This window comes from Chlamydotis macqueenii, chromosome W (genome assembly GCF_036417535.1).
Source record: "Chlamydotis macqueenii isolate bChlMac1 chromosome W, bChlMac1.mat, whole genome shotgun sequence".
NCBI lineage: Eukaryota > Metazoa > Chordata > Aves > Otidiformes > Otididae > Chlamydotis > Chlamydotis macqueenii.
Window position 1 is genome coordinate 5638374 of NC_141592.1, and position 21930 is coordinate 5660303.

The window sequence follows — 21930 nt, forward strand, 5'->3', positions numbered from 1 at the left end:
TCCAGGAGCATGCAGCGGGACAGGTTTGGGATTTACAGCCAGCCACTGCTTGAGCTGTTTTGCAGTCTCAATAGCAAGCTTCCCCTACCAGCTTCTCCCCACATGGCACAGGACAAGAGAAGGTGGTCAATGCCCAATTGCTGGCTATCAACAGCTCTCCCAGGGCTGCAAAATAACCAGGAGAAAGTCTTCACGTTCTGCGACACCAAAAGCCCTGCCAGGGCCGGAGGGCATTTCTTTCCCTTCAAATTGGCAGTGGAATTAACATCTGTCCAGACATCACCCAGACATTCTGGATTCGTGCTGTAACCCCCTCCCAGGGCATACCAGCCACCTCTGCAGAAACCTGCCTGCACCTCTCCTCCTGCCCTGCCAGCCCCAGCACCTGCTGCAGCCCAAACATTTGCACAACCTTTTCTTTCCATATTTGCAGCTGTGGGTGTCCTCACGAAGGAGTTACCCCGATGAGCCCTGATTAACAAAATCCCACCCCAGGGCTGTCAACATCCCCGGCCATGCCAACTGCAGCAGAGGCTGGTGCTGCAGGAGAGGACACCCATCAGCCAGAGGTTTAACTCAACATGACACCATGTCAACCCAGGATGTGGTGGCTCCTCTGCAGGTCCGAGACTTCCTCGGCCAAAGACATGCAGCAACTCCAAGGTGCTCCCAGCCATCTTGAGAGCTACGAGCGCCTGTACCAGGCAACTTTGCACTTCCAGTGCTCCAAGCCATGCCAGATTTTGAGAGCACCTCTGGCATGGATGCCCCTGGGAGAGGAGCTGCTGCTCATCACTGGCCATTTGAGAGAGGTCACAGAATCACAAAATAGTTTCAGTTGGAAGGAACCTTTAAAGGTCATCTAGTCCAACCCCCCTGCAAGGACTAGAGACATCTCCAACCAGATCAGGTTGCTCAGAGCCTCATCCAACCTGGCCTTGAACGGTTCCAGGGATGGGGCAACCACCACCTCTATGGGCAACCTGTGTCAGTGTTCCACCACCCTCAGCATAAAAAATCTCTTCCTTATGTCCAGTCTGAATCTACCTCCTCCTAGTTTAAAACCATTACCCCTTGTCCTATCGCAACAGGCCCTGCTAATAAGCCTGTCCTCATCTTTCTTATAAGCCCCCTTTAAGTATTGAAATGCCACAATAAGGTCTCCCCGGAGCCTCCTCTTCTCCAGGCTGAACAGCCCCAACTCTCTCAGCCTGTCCTCGTAGGAGAGGTGCTCCAGCCCTCTGATCATCTTCGTGGCCCTACTCTGGACCCTCTCCAACAGGTCCATGACCTTCTTATGTTGGGAGCTCCAGAACTGGATGCAGTACTCCAGGTGGGGTCTCACCAGAGCACAGCAGAGGGGGAGAATCACCTCCCTCCACCCGCTGGCCACGCTGCTTCTTTATGAAGCCCAGGATGCGGTTGGCTTTCTGGGCTGCAAGCGCTCATGGCCAGCTCATGTTGAGCTTCTCGTCCACCAGCACTCCCAAGTCCTTCTCCTCAGGGCTGCTCTCATTCTCCGCCCAGCCTGTATTTGTGCCTGGGATTGCCATGACCCAGGTGCAGGACCTTGCACTTGGCCTGGTTGAACTTCATGAGGTTGGCACGGGCCCACCTCTCCAGCCTGTCAAGGTCCCTCTGGATGGCATCCCTCCCCTCCAGCGTGTCGACCGCACCACACAGCTTGGTGTCGTCGGTGAACTTGCTGAGGGTGCGCTCTATCCCGCTGTCCATGTCGCCGACAAAGATGGTGAACAGCGCTGGTCCCAACACCGACCCCTGAGGAACGCCACTCGTCACCGGTCTCCACTTGGACATCGAGCCCTTGACCACCACTCTCTGAGTGCGGCCATCCAGCCAGTTCCTTATCCACCGAGTGGTCCGTCTGTCAAATCCATGTCTCTCCAGTTTAGAGAGAAGGATGTCGTGCGGGACAGTGTCAAATGCCTTGCACAAGTCCAGGTAGATGACGTCAGTTGCTTGTCCTTTATCCACCGATGCTGTAACCCTGTCATAGAAGGCCACCAAATTGGTCAGGCACAATCTGCCCTTAGTGAAGCCATGGTGGCTGTCACCAACCACCTCCTTGCTCTCCATGTGCCTTAGCATGGTTTCCAGGAGAATCTGCTCCATGACCTTGCCAGGCACAGAGGTGAGACTGACCGGCCTGTAGTTGCCCGGGTCTTCCTTGTTCCCCTTTTTAAAAATGGGGGTTATGTTACTCCTTTTCCAGTCATCGGGAACCTCACCAGACTACCATGATTTCTCAAATATGATGGCCAGTGGCTTGGCAACTTCATCCGCCAGTTCCCTCAGGACCCGCAGATGCATCTCATCAGGTCCCATGGACCTGTGCACCTTCAGGTCCCTTAGATGGCCCTGCACCTGCTCTTCTGCTACAGCAGGCAGTTCTTCATTCTCCCAATCTCTGCTGTTGCCTTCCACAAGTTGGGCGATGTGGCTAGAGCCCTCGTCCATGAAGACCGAGGCAAAATAGTCATTGAGTACCTCAGCCTTCCCCATGTCCCAGGTAACCAGGTCTCCCGTTTCCTTCCGGAGAAGGCCCACATACATTTTCCCTGGTCTTCCTTTTCTCCCCAATGTACCTAAAGAAGCTTTTCTTGTTGTCCTTGTCTTCCCTGGCCAGATTCAATTCTGTCAGGGCTTTAGCCTTCCTTACCTGTTCCCTGGCCGCTCGGACAATCTCTCTGTATTCCTCCCAGGTTACCTGCCCTTGCTTCCACCCTCTGTAGGCTTCCTTTTTGTTTCTCAGTTGGTCCAGGAGCTCCTTGTTCATCCATGCAGGCCTCCTGGCGTTTTTGCCTGACTTGCTCTTCATTGGGATGCATCGCTCCTGAGCTTGGAGGAGGTGCTCCTTGAATACCGACCAACTTTCCTGGGCCCCTCTTCCCTCCAGGGCTTTATCCCATGGTACTCTGCCCATCAGGTCCCTGAAGAGGCCAACGTCTGCCCTCCTGAAGTCCAGGGTAGAGAGCTTGTTGCACGCCCTCCTCGCTGCCCTAAGGATCTTGAACTCCACCATCTCATGGTCACTGCAGCCAAGGCTGCCCTTGAACTCCACATTCCCCACCAGCCCCTCCTTGGTCACACCAATGTGCAGGGCTCCAAAGGTTCAGATCCACGCACTGTGCCACGGGACCGAGCTCCAGGCTCCTCTGGCAGCATCAGCACCCAGGTTTCCATCAGCTGGCTGCCTCTGCCAGGCAGACACATGAGTGCCTGCCAACGCCAGGAGCACACAGCCTCCCACACTTCCTTGCATCCCCACATTAACCACACCTCGCCAGTCATCATCACTGCCCTCGAGTTTTAATTCAAATCCATGCAGGTATTTCTCGCCGCCCTGGCTCTTCCTCTCCTCTGCTCTCTAGGCTGGAGTCTCCTTGCAAGGAAGTTTTGCCCTGCATAAGTACTTTGAGATCACAACCAAATTGTCTCCTAAATTTGTACAGGGGAAGACTAAGTAGCTTGACTTTTAGCTTCTTGCTTAAAAGTCAGTCTTTTGGACCTTAAAACCTTTTTCTAGGACTGATACAAGCCACAAAAACAGGCCAGGAGTGGCCTTGTCAAGCCGGCACGGAGGCGATCATCTCTCCCTGCTCACCCCACCAGAACTTCACACATTCCCACGCGCTCAGCTCATCCCCAACGTGCTGCGGCAGCTTTTCCAGCAGCCTTTATCTCCCACGCACAACCCACGCTCTCCCTTCCCTGATGCCCAGGCTCATGCCAGGGATATCCCAGGTCAGACCAGCATTCGACACACCCCAAAGCGATCCACTATCTGCCCCTTCATTGGGCTTTGCACGCAGCAACCCCCAAGGATGTTGAGCAGGGCCAAGGTGCAGCTTCCTGCCCCAAACACTTTTTCCCAGCCCTCAGAGGGAGAGCAGGAACAGGAAAGGGCTCAGAAAACAGAAGTAGGAGATGCAAAGCAAGCACAAGGAAATAAATCATGCCATCATCAGTTTCAATGTTCAGCCTGATGGGTACACAAACACTGCAGCACCCAGGCAGAGGTTTTAAAGGTTAAAATAACACCGTTGTTTCCCATATGCATTTTTCCTGGTTCCTTCCAGCTCACCCTAACGCAAAGTCAGCCCTGCCACACTCCCAGAGAAGACCCCATTCCCAAACCTGCTATAGCACACGGCATTTCAAAATCCTCCTAATTAACTTCGAGTTTAATCTCCATCTGCCAAAAGGTGCCTTATACAAGGGGCTGAGCACCTGACACTGCCCAGGGAAGTTGCAGCGGTGATGGGCACCAGCAGCAAGCCTCGAGGGTGGGAGGTAAGGGTCTCCCTACCTACCTCGCCCCCAGAAGTAATGCCTAAAGCCCTCCCAGCTCCTGCTCGGTTTTGGGGAGCCCGAGCATTGGGTGCTGCCCCTAAGCGAGCTTTGGCCAGTCTGCACTAGTGCTAGCACCTGGGAGGCGGGTGTGTGCCAGCAGCTCGCGGAGGGAGGAGAGCAGCTCCCTCCAGCTCAGGGCCTTCCGTGATCTACCACGCCCTTCCCTCCACGCACGGGGCATCGCGGTACCTCCCCGGGGTGAGCCGCCCACCAGCACTGGGGGGCTCGGGTGCGGCGCGGTGCTATCACCCCCTGTCCCTCACCTCCCCTCCTGGGGTGGTCCCGGTCCCTTCCCCCATATCGCAAGGCGAGGCTGATATGCCGCAGGACGTCACGGAGCGGCACGTCAGCGGCGCCATAGGGCTGCCGCAGCTCCTCGAAACGGTGCGCCAGGCAGACACGGCTACGCTGCAGCCCTGTGCCACCCCCTCGAACCGCCGGTCCCCCCACCCCGCGCGCGCACCGCTGAGCGTGTCCGGAAACCTGGACCCGCTCCACCACCAGCGCGACTCGCAATCCCTAGGGCGCCTGACCGAGTGCTGCCAAGCGGAGTCCGAGAGAGAGCTCCCGAGCGGTGCCCGAGAGTTCCTGAGCGAGCCCCGACCGCTGCCTGAGACTTCCTGAGCTTTGCTGAGTGGGCCTCGAGCCCCGCCGAGCAGGTTGGGAGAGCCGCTTAGCGGCTGAAGTGAAGCCGGCCCCCGGAGTGACGTGGGGCGGTGAGTGGGGTCAAGGCGGCCTGGGGCTGCGGGGAGGCGTGCGCGCCGAGCCGGAGCGGTCCCTGGCCCCTCTTGTGGGTGTCTGTGTGTTTGCGGTCGTGGCCGTCCCTGAGCTCCGGGAGGGGGAGGGGGGTGGGGGTAGGGCTGTCCCTAGCCCTCCGCGTCTGCGTGGAGGTGGGGGGGATGTATGTATGTGTATGGCCAGGGCTGTTCGTGTTTCCCCTGTACACTTGGGAGGAGGGGCTGGGCTGGGGCTGTTTCTGCCCCGCCCCCCCCCCCCCCCCCCCGTGTGTGTATGTGTAAGGCCAGGGCTCTCCCTGACCCCTATATGTGTCTATGTGCTGTGTCTAGAGCTGGAGCTCTCCCCGACCTCCCTGCGTGTATGTGGCCAGCCTGGCTGTTGCCATTCCCCGGCTGTTACAGCACCCAGCCCTGTCACCATGCCCGCTGTTGTTTTTTTTTTTTTTTTGGCAGGTGTGCAGCAGGGCTGTCCAAGCCATGATTGAGGTGTTGGCCAAGCTGGGCTGTGTGCCTGTCTTCCTGGCAGGGGAGGTGCTGGAGCGTGCGATCACTTTTACCAACTCGTTATCGGCCTCGTCCACCTCTGCCAGCAGGTAAGGCAGCCCACGCCAGCGGGCCGTTCTGCAGGTGAAGCCTTGCGGTGGCAGTGCTGTCTGGTTCCCTCCAGAGGGAACAGCCCTCCCTCTGAGCAGCCAGGTGTAGTTGTGACTGGGTTGTGGGGCAATGGTGCCAGCTCAGCCACTGGTGACTTCCTTGCCCGAGGTTATTTCCTACGTTTATGGAAGGAACTCTCTCTGTCCAGCAGTGCGCTGACATATCAGTGTGATCCCTGCCTCCAGAGCTGGCAGTCAAAGGGGCAAGCAGTGCCTAGAGGGAGGAAGAGGAAGCTTTCTGTGGCCCAGCCTTTGTGCATTGCCTCTCCCCTTATTATTACTATGCCCGAAATAGGCATTGAGGAAACGTGAGAAGATGGGAGCTTCCCATATTCGTTCACAGGGAGTGACTCCGCATCATAAGAAGTCACCTGAAGCCTCCATGTCTGCTGAGTGTGTGGCCTTGTCTGATTCTCCCCAGGGGTGGAGAGTGCTTTCTCATCTTGGGCCCTTCCTGGGAAGTGTCCGTTTCCAGCTCTATCAGGTTCAGCATCTTTTCATCACCAGTACACATTTCACAGGTGATTGTTGTGATGGACCCACCTCCAGTGCTTGCAGTCTCAGCAGCAGCAAAGCAGTCTCTTGTACTACCACTGTAGGGCTTCTTTTTTTATTGCCTTCCTTAACTTTCCATCTTTTCTTCCTGGTTTCTCTTACCTGCTGAATTAAACGTTCAAATTCAGCTGTGGCATAAGCATCTAGCTTTCCGGAGTTTTGTCTTGTGCAGTGACAATGCTCTTTTTTTCTGGCTCTGAAACATGTGGGACTGCAAAGGTAACAGGTGGAGCAGTTTTGGAGGTTCACAGCACAGTTACGGGAGCTTCGTTTGGGAACCTCAGGCGTGTGGAAAACCACCTCTTGGAAAAAGGAAAGTTTTTAAAATAAAAAAGCAGATGACCAAACTGACAAGACCTGGCTAAGTCATACAAGTGGCAACACCAAATAGATTGGTGATTTGGAAATTGAAGCTGTGGGTTGTGTAAAGGCAGTAGCCAGATCAAAGTGCAGTCACTACAACAGGCAGATAGACCTGTCAGGAACTAGAAGCTTTCGGGGCTAGCAAAAGCTGTGACGCAGGTGGAGGAACTGAGAGGCACGTATTTCAAGCATAGGAACAGAACTGAAGGACAATAAGTAAATGGCAGAAAGTGAATTTGGTTGTGATGTTGTTCTGGTTTTGTTTAGTGAGGGGGGGCCTAAGGTGGTAGCTTGTGTAGGAAACTGCTAGAAGTTGCTCCCCTGTGTTCAGTGGACTTGTCCGGGCCTAGGGCGGACCTGCTGCTGGCCAAGGCCGAGCCAATTGGTAGCAGAATGTTCTCTGATAATGCCTCTGCGATAACGTAAAAAGGAGAAGAGAAGATGTGAAGGAGCTGAGCAGGGGGCAGAGAGGGGGAGGCGTGAGCCTTGTGGGCCTTGCAGGCCTCACCCTCTGGCCTCTTGCCAGGCAGAGGCCAGAGGGTGAGGCCTGCAAGGTCCATGAGGCCTGACCCAGCTGCAAGAAGTGGAGAGGAGATGAGCTGGATGATGTGAAGAGATTCTGAGAGGCGTCTGCCAGCCTGTTGGGAAGAACTTTTCTTGTGAGAGGAAGGGCTGCAGACGCCAAGGTCAGTTCAGAAGGAGGGGGAGGAGTAATGCGGCTCCTGGCCAAGATTCCCCTGCAGCCTGTGGTGACGACCATGGTGGAGCAGGTTGTCCCCCTGCAGCCCATGGAGGTCCACGGAGGAGCAGAGATCCACCTGCAGCCCGTGGAGGACCCCACATCAGGGCAGGTGGATGCCTGAAGGTGACTGTGGCCCATGGAGGGCCCGCTGGGACAGCCGTTCTAGAGGGACTGCACCCCGTGGAAGAGATGACCCATGCCGGAGCAGTTTCACGAAGGACTGTGGCCCGTGGGAGGGACCCCATGAAGGAGCAGGGGAGGAATGTGAGTTCTTCCCCCGATGATGAAGCAGTGGCGTAAAACAACGCGTGATGAACTGACCGCATCCCCCGTTCCCTCTTCCCCCTGTGCTGCTCGGTGGTGGGGTAGATGGTATAGATAATGTTAGGCCCGGGAAGAGGGAGGGGTGGGGGGAGGTTATCTTGTTCCCTGTCTTATTCTCCTGCTAGTTTTAGCAATAAATGAATAGTTTTCCCCAAGTCGAGTCTGTTTTGCCCGTAACGGTGACTTTAAGGATTTCTCCCCGTCCTTATCTCAAACCTCGAGCCGTTTTTCTTATATCATCTCTCCCTATTCTCTTGGAGGGTGGGGGAGTGAGAGAGGGACTGCATCGTCTGGCCGCAACTGAGGCTGAACTACGACAGATGTATAAGGCGTACAAGAAACAAAGGTGTTTTGCCCAAAGGTTATGTGGAGTGCAGCACTTATGGGCTACAGCAGGAGCTGTAGGGGGAAGTGAGAGAAGAGGGAAGTGACTTCAGCACCAGCGCAGGATCCTTCTGTGCCCTGCCAGCTGGACAAGCCAGGTCTGCCAGTAGGAAGGCACATGCCAATTTTGTTTGTGAGTCTGGTTAAAAAATGAAAACAATCCAGTGGCATATTGTTGGGCAATACTGAAAATAAATAAATAAATAAGATTCAAAATACTCTGTTTGAAGGTACGGTAATCATGCTAAGCTTATATAAAATTATTAAACATTGTCTCTTAAGTAAGAGCATTTCTCTGTGTCGTAGTTCAGCCCCCCCTCACTGAACAAAACCACAACACTCTGTTTCCATATAGCAGATACCTTATGACAGAAAACCTTACAGCAACCCTTATGGAAAAGCTATGCTGGTACTTTTGAAGATACAGAATTACAACTGTAGGGTTAGAGGTAAAGGTAGAGTATCTAATGCGTGTTTGCGTGAAGGCGGCCAGCACATACAAAAGATCAAATAGCATATAATTAGTCAACTGAAATGAATGCAACACGCCTTTTTCTCTGATTCGTCTAGACATTTAACTGCTCTGATGTGTCACATCAAGAGATACCCACGTGCTGCAAAAAATCCCTGTGCCACCTAAAACTCTAGTGTCAGTGCTTACTAATCAGATCATGATGTTAGAAAGCACCAGAGGAATCAGATACTGGCTAAATTAACAAGACTGCTATTGAAATAAAAATAGATAAGGGTTTTGGAAACTGAAAGGTGTCAGTAATGCCATAGGAAATACCCTGTGGAACGGCTGAGGTCATAGTGGAGTCCAAAATGCAAGACTATTTTTCATGTTGGATGCAACCAATTCTTGTGACTGTACAGAGAGGGGGCAAAATGATACCTTCACCTCCTCTATACACTTCAGCAAATCCCTCGCATCATGAGGAGAAAATAATGAATACTATGGGCAGAGAGAGTATCAAGTTTAGTAGTGTTTCAGGTACAAGAGCTTTATGCTTATGGGGTGGCCTGTGGAGGAGATGGGGAGGGCTGCCCAGAGCCTGAGTTCAACCACTGCCCAAGCAGGTGGGTGAGGGCAGGGGGTGCCCCAAAGAAGCTGACTGGCAGACAGGAGGGGAGAAACGGCAGGCACATGCCAGGCACAGGGTTCTCCGAGAGTGAGCAAAGGGTGGACACCAGGCTGGTGCTTGTGCCCTCCATGCAGGGCCGGGGCTGCCCGTCCTGCTCAGCAGGAGTCATCTTCTATAAGCAGCATATGGCCATTGTGCTTGTTTTCTGGTGGGATCTCCCCACTTTCCCAACTGAACTGGGGGTTCAGCCCTGAACCCAGTGCTGCTGGTGCAGTTGTAGGCACCCCAAGAATTTGTGACAGTGTCGTAGTTTAGCCCCACTCGGGACCAAACTATGCAGTCTCTCACTCACTCTCCCCACCATCGAGGGAATGGGGGAGAGATAATATAACAAAAAGGCTCGAGGTTTGAGATAAGGACAAGGAGAGATTCTTAAAGTTACCATTACGGGCAAAACAGACTTGACTTGGGGAAAACTATTCCAATTTATTAATAATAAAACCAAAGCAGGATAACGAGAGAGGAAAAAAATACAACTTCCCTTCGCTCCGCCCCTCTTCCTGGGCTTAACTTCATTCCAAATTATCACCTTTCCCCCCCTCCCCGAGCAGCACAGGGGGAATAGGGAAGGGGGGTTATGGTCATGTTGCTTTCCATCGCTCCTTCCTCCTTGGAGGAAGAACTCCTCACATTCCTCCCCTGCTCCGGCGTGGGGTCCCTCCCACGGGCTGCAGTCCTTCACGAGCTGCTCCAGCACGAGTCCTTTTCCACGGGGTGCAGTCCCTCCAGAACGGCTGCCCCAGCGCAGGCCCTCCACAGGCCACAGCCTCCTTCAGGCATCCACCTGCCCCAGCGTGGGGTCAGCCTGCTTTACCACGGGCTGCACCACGGGCTGCAGGGGAATCTCTGCCCGGAGCAACTTTACTCCTCCCCCTCCTTCTTCATTGACCTTAGCGTCCGCAGCCGTTCCTCTCACAAGAAATTCTTCACAGATGCCTCTCAGGTTCTCTTCACGTATCCTCTCTTCACTTCTCTCGGCCAGTCAGGCCCAGACGGCCGCCCGGCGGGAGGCCAGAGAGTGAGGACCACAAGGCCCACAAGGCTCACGCCTCCCCCTCTCTGCCCGCGCTTCTGCTGCTTCTCTTCTTTTTTTTTTCGTTTTTCTTTTTTTTTTTTTAATATATATATTTTTTTCCCCTTCTTAAATATATTATCACAGAGGCATTATCACTGTCACCAATTGGCTCGGCCCTGGCCAGCGGCAGGTCTGCCCTAGAGCCGGTCGAGTCCACCGGACAAAGGGGAAACGTCTAGGAGCTTCTTGCAGAAACTGTCACTGTAGCCTCTCCCCCCCTCGCTACACAAAACCAGCACAGACAGACACTGAGACTGGCCCAGTCTCAGAGCAGGGCAGTAGATGTGGCCTTATTTTTGTCTCCTGGAGAGCTGTGGGAGGAGCGGTGCAGCCCAGAGAGGTGTATCTGCAGCCATGGCGCTGCATCATCTTGGCCCAGAAGTATCCTTCTCTGGTCCGACATGATCGGACCAGAGTTGATGTTCTTGAGGGGAACCATGCTGTGGGGAGGGAGCACGTCTGCACCCTGCCTGCCCTAGGGAGTGTCGAGCTTCGAGGAACTAGGTGGTGCTGTGGGCAGGGGCAGCTGAATCTGGGTTGCAGATATTTGTTGCTTTCAAATCTGCCCATTTCTCTGATGGTTGCATTATTGTCAGAGATGCCTCAGAGTGCTGCTCTGCATGTCACTTCTGGCTTGAGATTTAGCTCTTCATGGCTAAAAGTCCTCTGCCAGGCCCGACCCATGTGCGACAGCTGGAGCTGTCCTCTCAGCAGTGCAATCTGTAGCCAGTCTGTACCAAGCTGTACCCTGCTGGACAGGTGTGATGAGAAAGGTGACCAAGTGAGTAAGGCTTTGGACCGGATCTTGGGACGCTTGACCTCAGCATGTTTGCTGGAGGATCTCTGTGGCGTTCAGCACAGCCCACCTTGTCTCTGTCACTGTGGACGGGATGGCTGCTGACCTGCGCTGCTTGCTGTCTTCTGCCATGCATGTACAGTGGGCTTCTCGGGGCAGGGATGTCTCCTCGCTCTGTCTGTGCTGTGCCCAAGATGGTGTGGCTCAGACTGCAAAAATTGCTGCTAAACAAGAGCCCTCGGGCCACAGAGCCAGGCCTTGGGTGAAACTGCTGTCAGCGGCTGGGGTGGAAGTGGCTTCGGGTCAGCACCCCAGCTTGAGCTTGCCCCAAAGGCTTATTTGGAGGGGGACTTTGAGAGTGGTTTCAGTGACAGTGAAGTAAGGCCTTCTTTCCAGAAAAACAGTCCTGCATGGAACTGAGCAGCAAGAGTTGCTCTTCTCCCAATTCACGCTTTCTGTAATCCAGGTTTAAAGCATAGACACGAGTGTTGCTCTTTACTCTCAGTGAGATGCTGGTGTGGGCCAGCACCCAGATCCACTGCCAGTTTCACGCCAGCGAGAACCGGATAGCACGTCCTCCCTCTGATGGCAGCAAGCAGGACATGCAGGCAGAGAATGTGGCGCTCTTCATCCCCAACAGAGGTGAGCGCTACTCCTGTTACCTCGAGTAGGGAGGGTGAGAGCATAGCGAGCAGGAATCAAGCAGACTGTGGAGGCAGAGAGTGCAGCACAGCTGTTTGACATTGACGAATTTGGGCTATGTCCTTGAACACCACTTGCTCAATAACAAAAACCAGCAACTAGAACAAGATAAGGAAATACCAAAGGCAAAAATAGTAAAGACAACCAAAAAACTATAACCAATCCAAATGAAGCATGAGGCGCGTGAACAGTATATTGCTACCAATCAAATTAGATGATTAAGTGTGTGCACTTCGCGTGTAACTTAGACTATAAAAGACTAAAGCTGACTAACAATAGAGGTCTCTGGAACACCATCCACGGAGTCCATGTTTTTACTGCCTGTCGTAGTTCAGCCCCGATCGGACCAGACTACGCAGTCTCTCTCTCACTCCCCTCACCTTCCGAGAGAACAGGGAGAGAAAATATAAGGAAAAACAGCTCGAGGTTTGAGATAAGGACAGGGAGAAATCCTTAAAGTTACCATCACGGGCAAAACAGACTCGACTTGGGGAAAACTATTCATTTATTACTACAAACAGCAGGATAATGAGACAGAAAACAAGATAACCTCCTCCCACCCCTCCCTCTTCCCGAGCTTAACATTATCTCTACTACCTTCCCCTCCCGAGCGGCACAGGGGGGAAGAGGGAATGGGGGTTGTGGTCAGTTCATCACATGTTGTTTCACGCCGCTGCTTCATGGTTCATGGTTGGGGGAAGAACTCCTTGCATTCCTCCCCTGCTCCAGCGTGGGGTCCCACCCATACGCCACAGTCCTTTGTGGAACTGCTCTGGCGTGGGTCATCTCTTCCACGGGTGCAGTCCCTTCAGAACGGCTGTCCCAGCGGGCCCTCCATGGGCCACAGCTGCCTTCAGGCATCCACCTGCCCTGATGTGGGGTCCTCCACGGGCTGCAGGTGGATCTCTGCTCCTCTGTGGACCTCCATGGGCTGCAGGGGGACAACCTGCTCCACCATGGTCGTCACCACAGGCTGCAGGGGAATCTTGGCCAGGAGCCGCATTACTCCTCCCCCTCCTTCTGAACTGACCTTGGCGTCTGCAGCCGTTCCTCACAACAGGCTGGTAGATGTCTCTCAGGATCTTTTTTACATCTTATTCACTTCTCATCTCCTCTCCATTTCTTGCAGCCAGGCCGGGCTGAGTTGGGCCCAGTCGGCTGCCCGGCAGGAGGCCAGAGGGTGAGGCCTGCAAGGCCCATGAGGCCTGCACCTCCCCCTCTGCGCCTCTGCCCCCGCTCAGCTTCTTCACATCTTCTCTTCTCTCTCTTTTTTTTCTGCTTTCCCATTCTTAAATACGTTATCGCAGAGGCGTTATCACGGGACATTCTGCTACCAATCGGCTCGGCCTTGGCCAGCAGTGGGTCCGCCCTAGGCCTGGCCAAGTCCCCTGAACAAAGGGGAGCGACTTCTAGCAGTTTCCTACAGAAGCTACCACCTTAGGCCCCCCCTCACTAAACAAAACCACGACACTGCCACAGCAGACTATAAAATGACCCGGGCAACTACAGACCGGTCAGCCTCACCTCTGTGCCTGGCAAGGTCATGGAGCAGATTCTCCTGGAAACCATGCTAAGGCACATGGAGAGCAAGGAGCTGGTGACAGCCAACATGGCTTCACCAAGGGCAGATTGTGCCTGACCAATTTGGTGGCCTTCTCTGACGGGGTTGCAGCATCAGGCACAAATACAGGCTGGGTGGAGAATGGATGGAGAGCAGCCCTGAGGAGAAGGACTTGGGAGTCCTGGTGGACGAGAAGCTCAACATGAGCTGGCAATGCACCCTTGCAGCCCAGAAGGCCAACTGCATCCTGGGTTGCATCAAGAGGAGTGTGGCCAGCAGGTTGAGGGAGGTGATTCTGCCGCTGTACTCTGCCCTGGTGAGACCCCACCTGGAGTACTGCTTCCAGCTCTGGAGCCCCCAACACAAGAAGGACATGGACCAGTTGGAGAGGGTCCAGAGGAGGGCCACGAAGATGATCAGAGGGCTGGAGCACCTCTCCTATGAGGACAGGCTGAGAGAGTTGGGGCTGTTCAGCCTGGAGAAGAGGAGGCTCCGGGGAGACCTTATAGCAGTCTTCCAGTACCTCAAGGGGGCCTACAGGAAAGATGGGGAGAGGCTGTTCAGTAGGGCCTGTTGCGATAGGACAAGGGGTAATGGTTTTAAAATTGAGGGGGGTAGATTTAGATTGGATATTAGGAAAATTTTTTTTGCCATGAGGGTTATAGCACACTGGAACAGGTTGCCCAGAGAGGTGGTGGAGGCCCCATCCCTGGAAATGTTCAAGGCCAGGCTGGATGAGGCTCTGAGCAACCTGATTTAGTCGGGCATGTCCCTGCCCCTTGCAGGGGGGTTGGACTAGATGACCTTTGAAGGTCCCTTCCAACCCTAACCATTCTATGATTCTATGATTCTGTGTGTCTGAGGACAGCATGTGTAGAAGCAAGCAGGAAGTCTGTGTTGCTTTCCTTGTGTAGTTCCCTGGTGATGGCTGCTGTAGGACCTCATTAATACTAACATCAAAGTGGTGCTAGCTTGGAGTGAAACGTGAGAGCTGTCAGTCCAGCTGTTCTGGGGATGTCTCATGATCTAACCAGGTGTCATAGTTCAGCCCTGATCGGGACCAGACTACGCAGTCTCTCTCTCGCTCCCCCCACCCTCCAAGAGAATAGGGAGAGATGATATAAGGAAAAACGGCTCGAGGTTTGAGATAAGGACAGGGAGAAAGTCCTTAAAGTTACCGTCACGGGCAAAACAGACTCGACTTGGGGAAAACTATTCATTTATTACTAAAAACAGCAGGAGAATGAGACAGGGAACAAGATAACCTCCCCCCACCCCTCCCTCTTCCCGGGCTTAACATTATCTCTACCACCTTCCCCCCCAGAGTGGCACAGTGGGGAAGAGGGAATGGGGGTCGCAGTCAGTTCATCACGTGTTGTTTTACGCCGCTGCTTCATGGTCGGGGGAAGAACTCCTCACATTCCTCCTCTGCTCCATCGTGAGGTCCCTCCCACGGGCCACAGTCCTTCGTGAAACTGCTCCGGCGTGGGTCATTTCTTCCACGGGGTGCAGTCCCTCCAGAACAGCTGTCCCAGCGGGCCCTCCACGGGCCACAGCCTCCTTCCGGCCTCCACTTGCCCCAGTGTAGGGTCCTCCACGGGCTGCAGGTGGATCTCTGCTCCTCCGTGGGCCTCCATGGGCTGCAGGGGGACAACCTGCTCCACCATGGGCTGCACCACAGGCTGCAGGGGAATCTTGGCCAGGAGCTGCATTACTCCTCCCCCTCCTTCTTCACTGACCTTGGCGTCTGCAGCCGTTCCTCACAACAGGCTGGCAGACACCTCTCAGGATCCTTTTTACATCTCATTCACTTCTCATCTCCTCTCCACTTCTTGCAGCCAGGCCGGGCCCAGTTGGGCCCAGTCGGCTGCCCGGCGGGAGGCCAGAGGGTGAGGCCTGCAAGGTCCACAAGGCTCGCGCCTCCCCCTCTCTGCCCCCGCTCAGCTCCTTCACATCTTCTTCTTAATTTTTTTTTTCCTGTTTTCCCCTTCTTAAATACATTATCGCAGAGGCATTATCACGGGACAGTCTGCTACCAATTGGCTTGGCCTTGGCCAGCAGCGGGTCCGCCCTAGGCCCAGCCGAGTCCACTGAACAAAGGGGAGCGACTTCTAGCAGTTTCCTACAGAAGCTGCCACCTTAGGCCCCCCTCACTAACAAAACCAGAACACCAGGGCATGAGATATTTCCTCCTCGACCCATTCTTCTCCCCATTCCTCTCTATGAGGCTAAGGCCTGGCTGGCCTGGCCATGGTGAGTGCCTCCCTTGGCCTGAGCCACGAGGTTGGGCAGCATTCACGTGGTTCTTCTTTCTCTTCCAGGAGAGCACAGTCAGTGTATCCTGTCCACTCCACCAAGGAGTCTCTTCTGCGACTTGCGACTGGATCCTGGGGAGTCAAAGTCCTGTGAGTCTCGTCATCTCTTCCTCTGCTCAGAGAGCTTGCCTCTGGGGAGCCCCACTCTCAAGCTGTCTTTGCAGACCTGAGTGCTGCAAGTGGGAGACCCTGGTGCTTGTGGAAGGCAAGGTGCCTTGGTGGGAGTGTGAGTGCCAAGGAACTGCTCCCTGCTGCATCGTCCAGAGTCTGTTCTCCACCCTATGTGGGCTGCGTACTGCAATGTGTCCTGCAGTCCTGTCCCTGGCCCACGTCCTTTGCCACAGGTCCATTGTGTAGCTGCGAGGCGTAAAATGTTTTGAAATATCTGGCTGCAGCTGAAGGAATGGATACACACACCTGCATTCCCTGCCTTTATTTCTTCAGCCACATTGGAGTATCCTTGGGATTTAGGCTGGCGTCCTCCAAAGGTCCATGTTTCCTCTTCAGGTTGTGACTGTCCTGGAGATTACAGAGTCTTCCGCCTGTTCTAGTTTTCCCAGACTTTCTGCTGTAAAACTGAGCACTTCTCATCTTCTCTGGCCAAAGCTCTCCATGTCTCCAAAGCCCTCAAATGGTGTCCTTCCAGCGGGCCCTCTTTAAGCTCTCCTTCACTACTTTCCCTTTTGCTGTTTAGAGACATTTTAATGCTTTTCACAGGGATTTGCAGCAACTCATTTTTCTAGTTCAGGCAGCTGTTTCTATCGGGGACTTCTACCCGAGACAACTGTGAAAATACAAATATGTGCTGTTGTCTCTTGGTCAGTGGCTGCGTGACCCAGCCTGTCAGTTCATGTCAGATCTCCTTTGTGTTCCAGCAGCCTGTGGTCCAGCGGCAGCATAACATAGGGGTCGGCCTTTTCTCTCGTGTAGACAGTGATAGAACTAGAGGCAATGGTTTCAAGCTGCGCCAGGGGAGATTCAGGCTGGACATTAGGAAATATTACTTCTCGGAAAGGGTAGTCAGGCACTGGAATGCACTGCCCAGGAAGGTGGTGGAGTCACCGACCATGGGGGTGTTCAAGAAACGTTTGGATGTTGTGTTGAGAGATATGATTTAGCTGAGAAGTATTGGTGATGGTTGGACTGGATGATCTTTTAGGTCTTTTCCAATCTTGATAATTCTGTGATTCTGTGATTCTGTGATTCTGTGATTAGGCATTGCAGACTGCGTGTGAATGGCTTCCTCAGGTTGTCCTAGAGGTCTGCTGGGAACGGGTGATGGAGACCTCTCAAGTCACAGAGCAAAGGGAGCAGAGGCAGTGCCTGTGGTGGAGGAGGCTCCTCTGGAGCATTGAGCTCTGGGGAGGAGGTGAGAGCAGAGCTGCGAGACCAAGGAGCTGTGGGCTGTAACATGCTGGTTTTGAAGCAGGGACGTCCTGCCTTTCTAGGCGGACAGGGTGAAACCAACCTGGCTTGGCTAAGTGGTTAGTGGGGTGGGGCAGTACTGTCTGGGGCTATGTATCCTAAACTACAAAGCCTATCATCTGAGGACATTTAGTTATTTACTTACTATTCTGTAGCAGTATGCAAGTGAAAGGAGCTGGCCCTGCTGCATCAGAGCCAAGGTCCACTGTGCTTTCTGAAAGTGGAGGAGGCAGAAGTCTCAGCTGGCCTGAGGCTCACCTGGATTCTCCTGCGCTCCTCACTGCTGACAGATGTGGGGCTGGAGCATCCATTCCCCAGGAACAGGGAGAATTATAAGGCCCCTTATCCTGGAGCATCTCAGGCAGGCTTGGCAGTCTCTGGGAGAGCAGATCAGTGACTACAGTCCAACCTCCAGGTGACTGGGATGGATTAAGAAAATTTCCTTGTGCTCTGGCTTTGCAGGCAGAAGCTGTTCAGCCCCCAGCTAAGCTAGCGATAGTCTGTCCCTCAGAGTGATGTTGTATTGTGTGTGTTTACTCTGCCACTGGGTGACACTGAGTTTGTGTCTGACTTGCGCTTGGACACAGCTCCATAAGAAGGAGACAAATACTTCTACGCTTTGAGGTTCCTTGGCCGTATGTTACAGCCTTTCCCCTTGGTTGTGTGATGCACACATCCCTTGTGTGTCATGCGCGATGCCGCTGTGTATGGTACTGGGCTTTTTAGCACTGAAACCCCTGTATCACAGCCCTGGCTCTGCCAGACTGTTCACACTGATCCCATCAGTGTGCGGTGCTGCTCCTCTCACGAGAGACTGCAGCTGGCATGCTTGCTGATCATTCCTGGGGGCTGCTGCCAGCTCCGTGGAGGCAGAGTTGAGGCTGTGTGGGTGTGTATCTTAATTCTTCATTTCCTGTTTTTCAAAAGTTTTGAGTTTGGAAAGGCAAAAAAACCCCAAGAAATCTTAATTCTGCTTCAGCAAAGTACTATATTGTTAGACTGTAGCCAGACCTGGCATGTATAGCTGAGGTTGTGTGAGCCTGTGTCTTGATAAAAGGCCTTGTTTTCAGTTGCTGACCAGCTTATTCCCCAATATCTTCCCCTTGTTATGGTGCCTGTGTTGAAGTTGACTCACCTCCCATCCCTTTGACACACTGCCCAGACTGAGCTCTTTAAATTTGTCACCATAAAACATTTTCTCAAGCCCTCAAGTAATCTCTGTGGCTGGGGGAGGAAATGGAGGCAGCCTAGACACGAGCCAGGAGCCCAGCTAGAGAGTACAGCGGGTGGGTAGAGGAATGTGCTTCCTTCTGGGATCTGCATGAAAGCTGGGACTTCCCTAGTCTTGGTATTCCTGTGCCAGGTAGCAAACCACCCATCCTCCTCGGACGACAGTGGTCTCTGCTTAGGTTATCCCCACTAGGCATGGAGGCCTCTTGTTAAGCCTGGTACAGGAGGTTACAGCAGTCTGCTGCAGTGCTCCTGAACATTCCTTGGAAATATCCAATTTTCCTCCCTATCAGAACAGTTCTCAACTTTATCTGCACCCTGGTCCAGCAAGACAGCCTTGTGTTTTAAGGTGTGGGAGCCTGTGGGTGCTACCCACTAGCACTGGCTTTTTACTTCCTTCCAGTCCCGTTTTTTAGATCTAGAAGTTATATTTAAAGTGTAACTCTAGCTTTTAATCTAAGCCTCAATTTTTAGGATGTGCCAGACATGGGGAAGGATCTGTGATTTCACAGCAGGATGCTGCCCTTCCTCTGGCAGAGTTTATCTGCATCACGGTGGGCAAGCTAGAGAGGTGGAGACTTTGCACGGTTCACTGTTTGCACCTTTCTTATTATACAGCATGCAGTTTGGGAAAGCTGCAGAAGTGTTCACACTGCCTCAAGAAGCATTGGGATTTGTGTAGTGGCTAAAGGGCTTTGAGAGGGCTGAATGCGGTGTAAAGCCAGGCCTCAGCATCTCAGAGGTCTTGGAGTCAGAGGCTTTGTGATCTAAGTCATCAGTCTGTCAAGGGGGATACACCACAGGTTGTTGTGAAGGTCTCTTAATTGTTTCTTGGCCATTTAGACCCAGTGCTTCAGAGAAAAACACAGGAAGAAACTAATTTTTGTTGTGGAGTTTGGAGTTTGTGTAAAACAAATATCAAAAGAGGCATGAGGTATTGATCAGCACCTCTATGCCTTCAGTATTGTTTGTGCGTGAACGGGGCAGAGCCCTGAGGAAACCGCAGTGTGTGACCGCTTCTTGAAAGCAGAGTGTGAAGGAAGCGTGCAGAGGCAAATTCAGGTTGAACTCGTGATGAGTAAGTTTAGCTCTCATGTGTTTGTGTTCCTGGATTTTACATCTTTCATATTCTTTGGAGGCAGAGTTTATGTGTGTGGTTGTATGTGCTGGAAGCAATGTCTGGGTGACAGCACATGTGATGTGAGGTGAGGAGCAGTGCACTGGTGCAGGTCACCTGCTGTGGGAAAGAGGAGATGTCAGAAAGGACCGTGCTCTGTCCCTAGCTCAGCCTCGCTGCTATTCCTAACCATCAGTGCGGGGAGCCTGCGAGCAACAGCTCCAGGAACTTCCTTTTGACATTGGAAAGCAAGCCTTTCTGCACTTGTTGCAGATTCGTATTGTGAGACGCTGTCCATAGACGACCCTCCCTCTTTCCGGAGACAGTCAGTGAAGTACGTGTACAAGTTGACCATCGGCTGCCAGCATGTCAACTCCTCCATCAAGCTCCTGCGCGTAACTTTCTGTGTCCTTGTGCTGCATGGTAAGGCCACACACTGCCCTCCCTGCAGACACAGGCATGGCTGCACCCTGCTCCAGTGACACTCTCGCCTTCTCCCCAGGGCTCAAGGATTACCAGTTCCCACAGGATGAGGCTGTGGCGCCCTCAAACCCCTTCCTGGAGGAGGAGGAGAGCTTGAAGAAAGACTCTCATCTGGCGGACCTGGTGACAGAACTGTTCATGGTGGCCACCTCCTGATGCAGCCTGCGTAGGTCATTTCCCCTGCTTGAACCTGCTGCCCTAACCTGGACGTGAAGCACAGCTCAGTGCTCGGTGCAAAAATCTCTTGCTGGCAAAGTGAAGCTCTGGCTGGGGCTGTGGAGTAGCTCCATCAGGGCCCACTCGGATCAGTTTCCCACAGGCTCTCCCTGCCAGTCTCAGGCTCTTCCTAATTCAACCAGAGAGACCTTCTCCCCAGTGTATCCAGTGTGTGGTTTACTCTTGCTCGTTGCAGGTGTTTCCCAAAGGGAATGCTGTCTCCAGGGCCTGTCCTTCACACCCAAGCAGCAGGCATGGAGTCATTTCTGCTGGGCTCTTTGATTAACCCAGAGTGCTGTATGGAGCAGAGCCTCATCCTGCTGCAACCTTATCCCCCACTTCTTGCTCCACAGACCTGTATAACATCAGCAGCACCCGTGGGAAGGTGGGGATGTTCTGCATCTTTAAGACCGTGTATAAGATTGGAGAGGATGTCATCAAGACCTTTAATTTTTCAGAAGGAGGCATCCCGTGTCTGCAGGTCAGTGCTGGCTTCAGGGTCACTGTGGGGAGAAGCAGAGGTTTCAGGTGGGGGAGTGGGAGAAGGGATTGGGGTGGCACTGGGCTGCTGTGGGGTTTCTAGTGAGGGTTTCTAGTGGGACCCAGCTGAGGTCCCCTTGGGGTATGAGGTGGGGAAGGGCTCCAGTTCTGAGTTTGTTTGAGAAATGGAGGCCCCAGAGCTTTGGGCCAGGGCTGTGTGAGTGTGTGAGAATGAGCACCCTGCCAATTGCCCTGCAGTTCTCCGTGAGTCTGCAGACAGAGGAGAGCATCCAGGAGGAGTTCAAGCACCCGTGAGGTCAGCCCATCTCCTTCAGCACACACGCCCGCCATCAGGAGGCCTGCCTTCACATGGCCCAGAGCAGCTTCAGCTCTACCCCAGGATTCACCACCAACATTGGTTAGTGGCCACCAGGGAAGGGACTCGCCCCTGCTAGTCTCTGCAGGAGGACTGCAATGTCCCCAGTCCTGTCTACTGCCCTGCAGGGCTGTGTTGTGTGGGAGGGAGCTGGCCTGCGTGAGTGGGCTTATTTGCTTGTCCCCGTGCCAGGACAGCCAGCGCTGAGATAGCTGCTGTCCCTTGTGGTGTTGGCTGCTGACCCTCCTCTTGCCCACAGTGTCCCTGAAGTGGAGGCTGCACTTTGAGACTGTGACCTCTGGGGAGTTGCTGGGGACTTGCCTGGTTCGTGGGAGCCAGTCGGAGGCCATCACCTGGACTGGGATGGAGCAGACTGAAGTGGACACTTTCAGCTGGGACTTGCCCATCAAAGTCCTTCCCACCAACCCCACCCTGGCTTCTTACGTATCTCAGTTCTCCAGCGCCAACTCCATCACCATCTGAAGCGAGGAGAGCTGGTAGGGGCCTGCGGTGCTGCAGGTGTGTACTACCTGTGGGAATGGCAGGCAGGACTGTCGCCAGTACACTGCGGGATGCACGCCCCAACATCCCCCTGGGTTCATCTGCGATGCCCAGGTGGGCACCAGGTGAGTCTGTCCTGCCTGTGGGTGGAGGAGCACTGTGCTTGCTGCGGTGTCTTGTGCTGCAGCCTTTGGCTGGGAGCCAGACCCTTGCTGCCTGGGTGAAGGCGCGAGTCCCAGCACTCGCCGAAAGGAAATCTGCCTCCCAGGGAACGGCTCAATGTGCCTTTACCCCATGAGGGGCTTCCAAGAGGGAAGGGCCCAGCCCAGGGAAAGGAGAGTGGAGCTCTTCTGGTGAAGCCCTATACCAGCCTTGG

At 53.8% G+C, this 21930-nt stretch overlaps 1 pseudogene; it reads left to right on the top strand.

Moving 5' to 3' along the window:
• The first annotated feature begins 5588 nt into the window (after positions 1-5588).
• On the top strand, positions 5589-21536 carry LOC147596549 (RAB6A-GEF complex partner protein 2-like; annotated as a pseudogene).
• Positions 21537-21930: the final 394 nt, after the last annotated feature.